A 14,211-nucleotide genomic window follows, 5' to 3' on the forward strand; every position below is an offset into this window, starting at 1 on the left:
CAGCGCAGCAATGCTGCACAGGTCGGGACTTACTCGCCAGGTGCAATAGCATCACCGCTGTGTGGCGGGGGAGGGCCAGACATGCGGGGTAGACTAGCCCTGTGCAGGGCGTCCCCCTGCATGTCAGGGTGGCCGATCGTAGCCATGCAAACTTTTGCACGGCTACGATCAGGTCTGAATTAGCTACATGGTTACTTGGGGGGGTATTCAATTAGCGGCGATAACGGACTTTTCGCTCGAAAAAAATGACTTTTCCCGCAAAACGCAATTACAGCCTATTCAATTTTCCGGGAAAATTTATCGGTGATAATTTTTTCTCAAATTTCACTTCACCTACTCTGAGCAGGTGAAAAGTTGGGAGAAGTCACTATTTTAATGTAAAAATGTTTGGATATGGTACAGAACCCCTGGGACACACGCCTTAATGACTAATTAGGCACGTTTAAGTTTTTAATTATTTTTAATTGGCCAATAATGACATGTCATTTTTGGGATGAAAAAGAACAAGGTGTGGGACAGGTATATTGGGGTGCAACAATTTTCACGTGAAACCCGTTTGGAATTGAATTGGTCGATAAATGGGAGCGCGCATACTCACGAAAAGCCGTTTTCGCTGCAATTTTTGGCCGACTGCCGCAGAAAAAAATTTTGCTCGAGAAATTGCTGCGAATTTGCGGATACTTGAATACCCCACATCGGTATACCTCTGGTGCTGCCCATGTGAGGCCACTTCTACAATTTTTTTACAGGGCCACTTTTAGTTCCCTATCCACCCCTGCCAAGTCAGGGCCCCCTTCTGTCTACAGCCAGCTCCATTTCTGTGTCTCACGCCAGTCCCTGTTCTGTGTCCCATCCGACTCAGCCCCTAATTGATTTTTATCATTTATTATTCGATATCTACATATAATATATACACATACATTGTAGTATTTGCATCTAATTAATGATAGTATATTGTCAAAGTCAACCAGTAAACGCGGGAAGAGAGAGTGGGCGTAACAGAAGCGGAGATCAGTCCAGTGGGCTCCTCCCTCTTTTGCCATGGTAACTGACTGCGGCTGTACTCAGGTTGCCATGGAGATTGTAAACAGTCCGGAGATCTAGCAGGTGAGAGAGGAAGAGGCTCCAGACACCACTGACCTGTGTTGTGTGTTCATTGCTGTCATGCTACATGTATCACGTGACGTCTACAGCTGTTTATTATATTGTGTGATATTCCTAGCTGTGTGTTACATAGTCTCTGTGTGTACAGTTATAATGTGGTCAGTGTAAGTGTGATGAGGTCATTGAGAGGTGTGTTATTCCCCGCTGTGTGTTACACTGTGTACAGTAGTCCCTAGGAGAGTTTAATAAGGTATTCTATTCTAGGTGTGTATTACGCTGTGTATAGGTCTCTGAGTGAGTTTGTACAGTATATTGTGGTCAGTGTATGTGTTAAGGTGTGATTTTGTCAGCTTTGTGTTACATTGTGTACAGTAGCTAGGTGAGTATGTACAGTTTTATTGTGGTCAGTGTGAGTGTGATGAGGTGTGATATTTCCTGCTATGTATTACACTGTGTACAGTCTCTGGGTGAGTGTGTACAGTTATATTGTGGTCAGTGTGAGTGTGATGAGGTGTGATATTCCCAGCTATGTATTACACTGCATAGTCTCTGGGTGAGTGTGTACAGTTATATTGTGGTCAGTGTGAGTGTGATGAGGTGTGATATTCCTAGCTATGTATTACACTGTGTATAGCCTCTGGGTGAGTGTGTACAGTTATATTGTGGTCAGTGTGAGTGTGTCGAGGTGTGATATTTCCAGCTATTTATTACACTGTGTGTAGTCTCTGTGTGAGTGTATACAGTTATATTGTGGTCAGTGTGAGTGTGATGAGGTGTGATATTCCTAGCTATGTATTACACTGTGCATAGTCTCTGGGTGAGTGTGTACAGTTATATTGTGGTCAGTGTGAGTGTGACGAGGTGTGATATTTCCAGCTGTGTATTACGCTGTGTACAGTCTCTGGGTGAGTGTGTACAGTTATATTGTGGTCAGTGTGAGTGTGACGAGGTGTGATATTCCTAGCTATGTATTACACTGTGCATAGTCTCTGGGTGAGTGTGTACAGTTATATTGTGGTCAGTGTGAGTGTGATGAGGTGTGATATTCCCAGCTATGTATTACACTGTGTACAGTCTCTGGGTGAGTGTGTACAGTTATATTGTGGTCAGTGTGAGTGTGATGAGGTGTGATATTCCCAGCTATGTATTACACTGTGTATAGTCTCTGGGTGAGTATGTACAGTTATATTGTGGTCAGTGTGAGTGTGATGAGGCGTGATATTCCCAGCTATGTTTTACACTGTGCATAGTCTCTGGGTGAGTGTGTACAGTTATATTGTGGTCAGTGTGAGTGTGATGAGGTGTGATATTCCCAGCTATGTATTACACTGTGTATAGTCTCTGGGTGAGTGTGTACAGTTATATTGTGGTCAGTGTGAGTGTGATGAGGTGTGATATTCCCAGCTATGTATTACACTGTGCATAGTCTCTGGGTGAGTGTGTACAGTTATATTGTGGTCAGTGTGATTGTGACGAGGTGTGATATTTCCAGCTGTGTATTACGCTGTGTACAGTCTCTGGGTGAGTGGGAACAGTTATATTGTGGTCAGTGTGAGTGTGACGAGGTGTGATATTCCCAGCTATTTATTACACTGTGTGTAGTCTCTGTGTGAGTGTATACAGTTATATTGTGGTCATTGTGAGTGATGAGGTGTGATAATCCCAGCTATGTATTACACTGTGTACAGCCTCTGGGTGAGTGTGTACAGTTATATTGTGGTCAGTGTGAGTGTGATGAGGTGTGATATTTCCAGCTATTTATTACACTGTGTGTAGTCTCTGTGTGAGTGTATACAGTTATATTGTGGTCAGTGTGAGTGTGATGAGGTGTGATATTCCCAGCTATGTATTACACTGTGCATAGTCTCTGGGTGAGTGTGTACAGTTATATTGTGGTCAGTGTGAGTGATGAGGTGTGATAATCCCAGCTATGTATTACACTGTGTACAGCCTCTGGGTGAGTGTGTACAGTTATATTGTGGTCAGTGTGAGTGTGATGAGGTGTGATATTCCCAGCTATGTACGTCTTACACTGTGTATAGTCTCTGGGTGAGTGTGTACAGTTATATTGTGGTCAGTGTGAGTGTGATGAGGTGTGATATTCCCAGCTATGTACGTCTTACACTGTGTATAGCCTCTGGGTGAGTGTGTACAGTTATATTGTGGTCAGTGTGAGTGTGATGAGGTGTGATATTCCCAGCTATGTATTACACTGTGTATAGTCTCTGGGTGAGTGTGTACAGTTATATTGTGGTCAGTGTGAGTGTGATGAGGTATGATATTCCCAGCTATGTATTACACTGTGTACAGCAGTGGTTCTCAAACTGGGGTGTAGTATGGTATGCCGGCGGCCGGGGCTCCCGGCGACCAGCATACCGGTGCCGGATGCCCGACTGCCGGCATACTGACAGCGTGGCGAGCGTAAATGAGCCCCTTGCGGGCTCACTGCGCTCGCCACGCTGCGGGCACGGTGGCGCGCTACGCGCACCACGCTATTTTCTCTGACGTCCTAGTGGATGCTGGGTACTCCGTAAGGACCATTGGGAATAGACGGGCTCCGCAGGAGACTGGGCACTCTAAAAGAAAGATTAGGTACTATCTGGTGTGCACTGGCTCCTTACCTCTATGCCCCTCCTCCAGACCTCAGTTAGAATCTGTGCCCGGCTCGAGCTGGTTGCACACTAGGGGCTCTCCTGAGCTTCTAGTAAAGAAAGTATTTGTTAGGTTTTTTATTTTCAGTGAGATCTGCTGGCAACAGACTCACTGCTATGAGGGACTTAGGGGAGAGAAGCGAACCTACCTGCTTGCAGCTAGCTTGAGCTTCTAGGCTACTGGACACCATTAGCTCCAGAGGGATCGAACACAGGCCCAGCCTCGGTCGTCCGGTCCCGGAGCCGCGCCGCCGTCCCCCTTGCAGAGCCAGAAGCAAGAAGAACGTCCTGGAAATCGGCGGCTGAAGACTCCGGTCTTCATTAAGGTAGCGCACAGCACTGCAGCTGTGCGCCATTGCTCCCTATGCACACCACATACTCCGGTCACTGATGGGTGCAGGGCGCTGGGGGGGGGGGGGGGGCGCCCTGGGCTGCAATTAGAGTACCTTAAATTGGCAAAAAGCACATAATATAGTCTAATAAACTATATATGTGCAAAAATCCCCTGCCATAATATTAATATAAGAGCAGGAGAAGCCCGCCGAAAAAGGGGCGGGGCTATCTCCCTCAGCACACTGGCGCCATTTTCTCTTCACAGCTCCGCTGGAAGACAGCTCCCCAGGCTCTCCCCTGCAGTTTCCAGGCTCAAAGGGTAAAAAAGAGAGGGGGGGCACTAAATTTAGGCGCAAAACTGTATTGTAAAGCAGCTATAGGGAAAAATCACTTGGTGTTAGTGTAAATCCCTGATTATATAGCGCTGTGGTGTGTGCTGGCATACTCTCTCTCTGTCTCCCCAAAGGACTTGGTGGGGTCCTGTCCTCAGTCAGAGCATTCCCTGTGTGTGTGCGGTGTGTCGGTACGGCTGTGTCGACATGTGTGATGAGGAGGCTTATGTGGAGGCGGAGCAGGTGCCGATAAGTGTGATGTCACCCCCTGCGGGGCCGACACCAGAGTGGGTGGATATGTGGAAGGTATTAACCGACAGTGTCAACTCCTTACATAAAAGGCTGGATGACGTAACAGCCGTGGGACAGCCGGCTTCTCAGCCCGTGCCTGCCCAGGCGTCTCAAAGACCATCAAGGGCTCACAAACGCCCGCTACCTCAGATGGCAGACACAGATGTCGACACGGAGTCTGCTCCAGTGTCGACGAGGATGAGACATATACACAATCCACAAGGGGCATCCGTTGCATGATTACGGCAATGAAAAATGTGTTACACATTTCCGACATTAACCCAGGTACCACTAAAAAGGGTATTATGTTTGGGGAGAAAAAGCAACCAGTGTTTTTTCCCCCATCTGATGAGTTGAATGAAGTGTGTGAAGAAGCGTGGGGTTCCCTCGATAAGAAATTGGTAATTTCTAAAAAGTTACTGATGGCGTACCCTTTCCCGCCAGAGGATAGGTCACGTTGGGAGATATCTCCTAGGGTGGATAAGGCGCTCACACGCTTGTCAAAAAAGGTGGCACTGCCGTCTCAGGATACGGCCGCCTTGAAGGAGCCTGCTGATAGAAAGCAGGAGGCTATCCTGAAGTCTGTATATACACACTCAGGTACTATACTGAGACCTGCAATTGCTTCAGCATGGATGTGTAGTGCTGCTGCAGCGTGGTCTGATACCCTGTCAGATAATATTGATATCCTCGACAGGGATACTATTTTGCTAACCATAGAGCATATTAAAGACGTTGTCTTATATATGAGGGATGCACAGAGGGATATTTGCCGGCTGGCTTCTAGAATTAATGCAATGTCCATTTCTGCCAGGAGGGTATTATGGACCCGGCAGTGGACAGGTGATGCTGATTCTAAAAGGCACATGGAGGTTTTGCCTTATAAGGGTGAGGAATTGTTTGGGGATGGTCTCTCGGACCTCGTATCCACAGCAACAGCTGGGAAATCGACATTTTTACCTCAGGCTCCCTCACAACCTAAGAAAGCACCGTACTATCAGGTACAGTCCTTTCGGCCTCAGAAAGGCAAGCGGATCAAAGGTGCTTCCTTTCTGCCCAGAGGCAGGGGGAGAGGGAAAAAGCTGCACCAGACAGCCGGTTCCCAGGAACAAAAATCCTCCCCTGCTTCTACTGAGTCCACCGCATGACGCTGGGGCTCCACAGACGGAGCCAGGTGCGGTGGGGGCGCGTCTCAGGAATTTCAGCGACCAGTGGGTTCGCTCACAGGTGGATCTCTGGGTTCTACAAGTGGTATCTCAGGGATACAAGCTGGAATTCGAGGTGTCTCCCCCTTGCCGTTACCTCAGATCAGCCTTGCCAGCTACTCCCCAGGACAGGGAGGTAGTACTGGCGGCAATTCACAAGCTGTACCTCCAGCAGGTGATAATAAAAGTTCCCCTCCTTCAACAGGGACGGGGTTACTATTCCACAATGTTTGTGGTACCGAAACCAGACGGTTCGGTGAGACCCATTCTAAATTTGAAATACTTGAACACTTATATAAGGAAGTTCAAGTTCAAAATGGAATCGCTCATGGCGGTTATTGCAAGCCTGGAAGAGGGGGATTACATGGTATCACTGGACATCATGGATGCTTACCTACATGTCCCCATTTACCCACCTCACCAGGAGTACCTCAAGGTTGTGGTACAGACCTGCCATTACCAATTCCAGACGTTGCCGTTTGGTCTGTCCACGGCACCGAGGGTGTGTTCCAAGGTAATGGCCAAAATAATGATGCTCCTTCGAAAGAAGGGAGTTATAATTATCCCGTACTTGGACGATCTCCTTATAAAGGCGAGGTCCAAGGAGCAGTCGTTGATCGGAGTAGCACTATCTCAGGAAGTGCTACAACAGCACGGCTGGATTCTGAATATCCCAAAGTCGCAGCTGGTTCCTACGACGCGTCTGCTGATATAGGGCATGTTTCTGGACACAGAACAGAAGAAGGTTTTTCTCCCGGAGGAGAAGGCCAAGGAGTCGTCATCTCTGGTCAGAGACCTCCTGAAACCAAAACAGGTGTCGGTGCATCATTGCACGCGAGTCCTGGAAAAGATGGTAGCTTCTTACGAAGCAATTCCCTTCGGCAGGTTCCATGCAAGGAACTTTCAGTGGGACCTGTTAGACAAGTGAGGATCGCATCTTCAGATGCATCGGCTGATCACCCTGTCCCCGAGGGCCAGGGTGTCTCTGCTGTGGTGGCTGCAGAGTGCTCATCTTCTCGAGGGCCGCAGATTCGGTGGACTGGGTCCTGGTGACCGCGGATGCAAGCCTCCGAGGTTGGGGAGCAGTCACTCAGGGAAGAAATTTCCAAGGACAATGGTCGAGTCAGGAGACTTTCCTACACATAAATATTCTGGACCTAAGGGCCATTTACAATGCCCTAAGACAAGCAGAACCCCTGCTTCAAAACCAGCCGGTGCTGACTCAGTCAGACAACATCACGGCTGTCCCCCATATAAACCGACAAGGCGGCACAAGAAGCAGGATGGCGTTGGCAGAAGCCACAAGGATTCTCCGATGGGCGGAGTATCACGTGCTAACACTGTCAGCAGTGTTCATTCCGGGTGTGGAGAACTAGGAAGCAGACTTCCTCAGCAGGCACGACCTCCACCCGGGAGAGTGGGGACTTCATCCAGAAGTCTTCACGCAGATTGTGAACCGTTGGGAACGGCCACAGGTGGACATGATGGCGTCCCGCCTCAACAAAAAGCTAAAAAAGTATTGCGCCAGGTCAAGAGACCCTCCGGCGATAGCTGTGGACGCACTAGTGACACCGTGGGTGTACCAGTAGGTTTATGTGTTCCCTCCTCTTCCTCTCATACCCAAGGTACTGAGGATAGTAAGTAAGAGAGGAGTAAGAACTATACTCGTAGTTCTGGATTGGCCAAGAAGAACTTGGTACCCAGAACTACAAGAAATGATCTCGGAGGACCCATGGCCTCTGTCTCTCAGACAGGACCTGTTACTGCAGGGGCCCTGTCTGTTCCAAGACTTACCGCGGCTGCGTTTGAAGGCTTGGCGGTTGAACGCCGGATCCTAACGGAAAAGGGTGTTCCAGATGAAGTGATTCCTACGCTGTTAAAGGCTTGAAAAGACGCTGCCTGAAGTTCAGACGTTGTTAAGGGAGGGCTGCATATTCAGCCCCCTTTTGTGCCTCCAGTGGCACCTTGGGATCTCAACGTAGTGTTGGTTTTCCTAAAATCACATTGTTTTGAGCCACTTCAGAACGTGGAGTTGGAGTATCTGACGTGGAAAGTGGTCATATCTATTTGGCCTTGGCTTCGGCTAGGCGTGTGTCAGAATTGGCGGCTTTGTCATGTGAAAGCCCTTATCTGATCTTCCATAGGGACAGGGCAGAATTGAGGATTCGTCCCCAATTTCTCCCTAAGGTGGTATCAGCGTTTCATTTGAACCAACCTATTGTGGTGCCTGCGGCTACTCGGGACTTGGAGGCCTCCAAGTTGCTGGATGTAGTCCGGGCCCTGAAAATGTATGTTTCCAGGACGGCTAGAGTCAAAAATACTGACTCGCTGTTATCCTGCATGCACCCAACAAGCTGGGTGCTCCTGCTTCTAAAGCAGACTATTGCTCGCTGGATCTGTAGCACGATTCAACTTGCACATTCTGCGGCTGGACTGCCGCATCCTAAATCAGTAAAAGCCCATTCCACGAGGAAGGGGGCTCTTCTTGGGCGGCTGCCCAAGGGGTCTCTGCATTACGACTTGGCCGAGCTGCTACCTGGTCGGGGTCAAACACGTTTGCAAAATTCTACAAGTTTGATACCCTGGCTGAGGAGGACCTTGAGTTTGCTCATGCGGTGCTGCAGAGTCATCCGCACTCTCCTGCCCGTTTGGGAGCTTTGGTATAATCCCCATGGTCCTTACGGAGTACCCAGCATCCACTAGGACGTCAGAGAAAATAAGAATTTACTCACCGGTAATTCTATTTCTCGTAGTCCGTAGTGGATGCTGGGAGCCCGTCCCAAGTGCGGACTCTCTGCAATACGTGTATATAGTTATTGCTTAACTAAAGGGTTTTGTTATGAGCCATCTGTTAATGAGGCTCATTTGTTGTTCATACTGTTAACTGGGTATAGTTATCACGAGTTGTACGGTGTGATTGGTGTGGCTGGTATGAGTCTTACCCTGGATTCCAAATCCTTTCCTTGTAGTGTCAGCTCTTCCGGGCACAGTTTCCCTAACTGAGGTCTGGAGGAGGGGCATAGAGGGAGGAGCCAGTGCACACCAGATAGTACCTAATCTTTCTTTTAGAGTGCCCAGTCTCCTGCGGAGCCCGTCTATTCCCCATGGTCCTTACGGAGTACCCAGCATCCACTACGGACTACGAGAAATAGAATTACCGGTGAGTAAATTCTTATTTATTCTCCCTCCAGGGGGGTCGTGGACCCCCACGAGGGAGATAAACTGTCGGTATGCCGGTTGTCGGGATCCCGGCGCTGGTATACTGTGAGCCGGGATCCCGACAGTCGGCAACCTGAAGACCACCCCTCAAACTGTGGGGGTGATTCAGACCTGATCGTAGCAGTATTCAGACACACAGGGGGACGCCCAGCAGAGGGCTAGTCCGCCCCGCATTTGTCAGGTCCTGCCCCATTGCACAAGTACAAAAGCATCACACAGTGGCGATGCATTTGTACTGGTAGAGTAGCTCCTCACCAGCGCAGCTCCTGCGCGCTGGCAGGGAGCTGTTCGTCGCTGTGAGGGTTTCAGCGGCTACGTGTGACATCACGCAGCTGCCGCGGCCTGCCCCCCAAACGGTCCAGGCACGCCTACGTTGCCCGGACCGCGCCCCCTAAACGGCGGGCAAACACCGCCAGCCCGCGCCCTCCCACCCATCGACCGCCTCTGCCTGTCAATCAGGCAGAGGCAATCGCAAGGCTAAGACAGCCGTCGGCTGTCTGTCATTCGCCGGCACACTGCGGTACCGGCGCATGCGTAGTTCAGACCTGATTGCTGCTGTGCGAACATGCAGAGCAGCGATCAGGTCTGAAGTAGCCCCTGTGTGCAGTGGCACCCTGGGGTGCCTCAGGACACTTGCAGGGGTGCCCTGGGTTAATGGTCTAGGACCAATCAAAAATTTTATGGTCAATATAATAGGCAAAACCAGTGCTGGTGGCTGCCAACCATAAAATAATATGTGAACAAACAGAAGCAAATCGTGTCCCTCACCACACAGTAGGATAACATATAAACACAAATTTCTAAATTTCTCAATAAGAAACTTTTGGCCAAGGGGTGCCCTGACAAAAATTCTGATATTCTAGGGTGCCGTGATTAAAAAAGTTTGAGATCCACTGGTGTACAGTGTACAGGTAAGTGTGTTCCCTAATATAGGCCCTCATTCCGAGTTGATCGCTCGCTAGCTACTTTTAGCAGCCGTGCAACAGCAGCAAACACATTTCTCTTACGTCCCAGAGGATGCTGGAGTCCATTTTAGTACCATGGGGTATAGATGGTTCCGCAGGAGCCCTCGGCACTTTAAGACTTTTCAACAGTGTGAACTGGCTCCTCCCTTTATGCCCCTCCTCCAGACCTCAGTTTAGAAAATGTGCCCTGGAGACTGGATGCACACTAGTGGAGCTCTACAGAGCTTTGCTGGAAAAATACTTTCTTAGGTTTTTTATTTTACAGGGAAGCTGCTGACAACAGTTTCCCTGCTTCGTGGGACTTAGGGGGGGAAGTAGGAACCAACTTCTCAATTAGTTAATGGTTCTACTTCCGCTGACAGGACACCATTAGCTCCTGAAGGGTACTGAACACTGCCCAAGCCTGGCCAGCGTTCACTCCCACAGCACTGCCGCCACTCCCTAACAGAGCCAGAAGGCTGGTGAGTATATTACCGGAGTCCTGCGCGCTCTGAGGGCATGTTTTAAAACCTTACTCTCACTGGCAAAAACATTGCTGAGGCTGAAGGGTGGGGCTTCTCAGACATCCCAGAAAACTCACTGGGCGCCATTTTCTCCTGCAGAAACTCCAGTGTGAAACTCCTGAATGCTGTTTCTCCTCATGACAACGCTGATACAAGTACACAGTGTTATAGAAGGGGCAGAGAGTGTTCATTATAATTAGGTCTGCATACCTCCCAACATGACCCTCTCCAGGAGGGACAGAATGCTCTGCTCCTGGACTTCCCTCTTAAATTATGATTGCCATCACCTGTGCTGTAACTCCTTTCTTATCCACTAACCAGTTCAACACAGGTGATGGCAATCCTAAATTAAGAGAAAAGTCCAGAAGCAGAGCCTTCTGTCCCTCCTGGAGAGGGTCATGTTGGGAGGTATGGGTCTGTGGGCCTATTATTGGTATATGCGCTGTAAGTGGGTATTATTTCCACAATTCACAATAAGGCGCAGTGTGTGGACTCGCAGATCCCTCTGTGTCTCTCTGACAGACTTTAGTGTGGGTCTGTACCCAATAGCTCCCCTGTGTGATAGGGGTGTGTGTGTAACATGTCAGACATTGGGGAGGGTTCTTCCCAGGAAGAACCTATTTTAGATACACAAGAGGGTAATGTGGTGGCCTTTCCCTCTCAGAATGAGCCGGAGTGGGTGAGAATGTTGCAAAAGAATATGTCAATGCTGGCAAAGAAATTCTCTGAGTCTAAATATTGGAGGCAGTCTGTGGAGGATGCACTGTTTACTGACCCCTCCATATCATCCACTCGGGTCCCATCCAGTTCCCAGAAAAGGTCTCTGGCCCAGATAATGCAAGGGGACACAGACACAGATTCCGACTATGACGTCGACACTTGGGATTTGAGAGGGGTAGACCCCAAATTAGCCAAAAGCATACAATGTATGATAGTTGCTATAAAGGAAGTGTTGGAGTTTCCTGAAACAACACTGGTCCCTGAGGAAAAGGATTATTTTAAATTAAATAAAAAGCAGGTTGTGACTTTTCCTCCTTCAAAGGATTTGAATGCGTTCTTTGAAGAATCCTGGGCTAACCCAGAGAAGAAATTTACCCTTCCCAGAAGGATATGTGTAGCGTACCCTTTCCCTGAGGAAGACAGGCACAAATGGGAGACTCCCCCAATGATAGACACCTCAGTTTCTCGGCTGTCTAAGAAAATTATTTTGCCTGCCCCTGGTTCAGCCTCATTAAAAGATCCAGCTGACCGTAAATTAGAAACAACCCTGAAATCCATATATACGGCTAACGGAACAGTGCTCAGGCCCACCATTGCTTGTGCGTGGGTGGGTAACGCTGTGGAAAAATGGTCTGACAACTTGCTTGTTAACACAGACACAGTTGACAGGGATGAAATAGTAATAACTCTCGGCCATATCAAAGATGCTGCAGGTTACTTAGTTGAAGCTATGAAGGATATTGGGTTACTGAGTTCAAGATCCTCTGCTATGGCGATTTCAGCCCACAGGGCGCTGTGGATCCGCCAATGGAATGCTGATGCGGAATAAAAAAAGAACATTGAGGCGCTTCCTTACAATGGAGAAGCCCTCTTTGGAGACAAGCTGGATGCCATGATTTCAACAACTACATCAGGCAAGTCAGCATTTCTGCCTTCCGCAGCTGCTCCACCTAGAAAAGGATTTCATTCTCATACGATGCAATCCTTTCGGCCCAACAAGTCCAAAAAGGCAAAGGGTACCCCCTTCTTTGCAGGAAGATGTCGAGGAAGGGGTAAAAAATCTACAACACCATCAGGCTCGCAGGAGCAGAAGTCAACACCTAATTCTGCTAAAACCTCAGCATGACGCTGGGACTCCCCTGCGGGTGTACGATTGGGTGGGGGCACGTCTACTGTCTTTCAGCCAGGTCTGGGTTCACTCAGATCTGGATCCTTGGGTATTGCAGATAGTATCCCAAGGGTATAAATTGGAATTTCAGGACCTTCCCCCATGCCGATTTTTCAAATCAGCCTTACCAGCTTCTGTTCAGGACAGAGCAAAAGTGCTGAACGCAATACAGAAATGATGTCAAGACAATGTAATTTCCTTAGTTCCTGTGTCACAACAGGAAAAAGGGTTTTATTCAAGCCCGTTTGTAGCGCCGAGACCGGATGCTCGGTCAGACCGATTTTAAACCTAAAGACTCTGAACCTTTATTTCAAAAGGTTCAAATTCAAGATGGAATCCCTGAGAGCGGTGATCTCCAGCTTGGAGGAAAAGGAATTTCTGGTATCGATAGACATCAAAGATGCTTATTTACATGTTCCCATCTACCCGCCGCATCAGGCATACCTGAGCTTTGCGGTGCGGGACTGCCACTACCAGTTCCAAACATTGCCTTTCGGGCTCCACGGCTCCAAGAATATTCACCAAGGTGATGGCGGAGATGATGGTTCTTCTTCGCAAGAAAGGAGTCAATGTCATCCCATACTTGGACGATCTCCTCATAAAAGCGAGATCCAGGGAGAAACTAATGCAGAACATTGCACTTTCCCTGACGGTGCTTCAACAGCACGGTTGGATCATAAACCTTCCAAAATCACAATTGGAACCCACAATGAGGTTATAATTTCTGGGAATGATATTGGACACGGAAGCACAGACGATGGTCAAGTCAAGTAGTACTCCTTCACATAAACATTCTGGAATTGAGAGCTGTGTACAACAGCCTTCATCAAGCGGCACACCTTCTTCAAGGTCGTCCCATACAGATCCAGTCAGACAATGTAACGGCAGTAGCTTACATAAACCGCCAGGGCGGAACAAAAAGCAGAGCGGCAATGGCAGAGGTGACAAAGATACTCCTCTGGGCAGAAAGACATGCAAAAGCTCTGTCGGCAATTTTCATTACGGGAGTGGACAACTGGGAAGCAGACTTCCTCAGCAGACACAATCTCCATCCAGGAGAATGGGGCCTCCACCCAGAAGTCTTTGCAGAGGTAGCAGATTGTTGGGGTGTTCCTCAAGTAGATATGATGTCATCACATCTCAACAGGAAGCTTCAGAAATATTGTTCCAGGTCAAGAGACCCACAAGCAATAGCAGTGGATGCACTGGTGACCCAGTGCGTGTTTCAGTCGGTGTATCTGTTCCCTCCACTTCCAATAATACCAAAAGTTCTCAAGATCATCAGAAGAACAAGGGTTCGAGCAATTCTCATTGCTCCAGACTGGCCAAGGAGGGCTTGGTATCCAGATCTTCAGGAGTTATTACTGGAAGATTCTCAGCCTCTTCCTCTTCGTGAGGACCTGCTTCAGCAGGGGCCGTTTGTTTATCAAGACTTACCGCGGCTGTGTTTGACGGCATGGCTGTTGAGCGCCAAATCCTAGCCCGTAAGGGTATTACCACTGAAGTCATTCCCACACTTATTCTGGCCAGGAAAGGGGTAACGTCCAAACATTACCACCGTATTTGGAGAAAATATGTATCTTGGTGTGAAATCAAGAAGGCTCCTGCGGTGGAGTTTAAATTAGGACGTCCTCTCCTATTTCTACAGGCGGGTGTGGATGCTGGCTTGAGAATAGGGTCTATCAAGGTCCAAATTTCGGCCTTGTCCATTTTCTTTTAG

General features: G+C 48.6%; 1 protein-coding gene across 5 annotated transcripts in view; it reads left to right on the forward strand.

Moving 5' to 3' along the window:
- Window positions 1–1,008: 1,008 nt before the first annotated feature.
- Window positions 1,009–14,211, forward strand: part of TCTE1 (t-complex-associated-testis-expressed 1) — a 60,500-nt gene continuing 47,297 nt past the window's right edge. The window contains exon 1 of one of the 5 annotated variants that reach the window (XM_063918805.1): window positions 1,009–1,107. The gene's annotated coding sequence lies outside the window, so the exon portion shown is untranslated. The other 4 variants (XM_063918806.1, XM_063918809.1, XM_063918807.1 and 1 more) reach the window with 4 other exon arrangements.

The sequence above is a fragment of the Pseudophryne corroboree genome, chromosome 4 (assembly GCF_028390025.1).
Source record: "Pseudophryne corroboree isolate aPseCor3 chromosome 4, aPseCor3.hap2, whole genome shotgun sequence".
NCBI lineage: Eukaryota > Metazoa > Chordata > Amphibia > Anura > Myobatrachidae > Pseudophryne > Pseudophryne corroboree.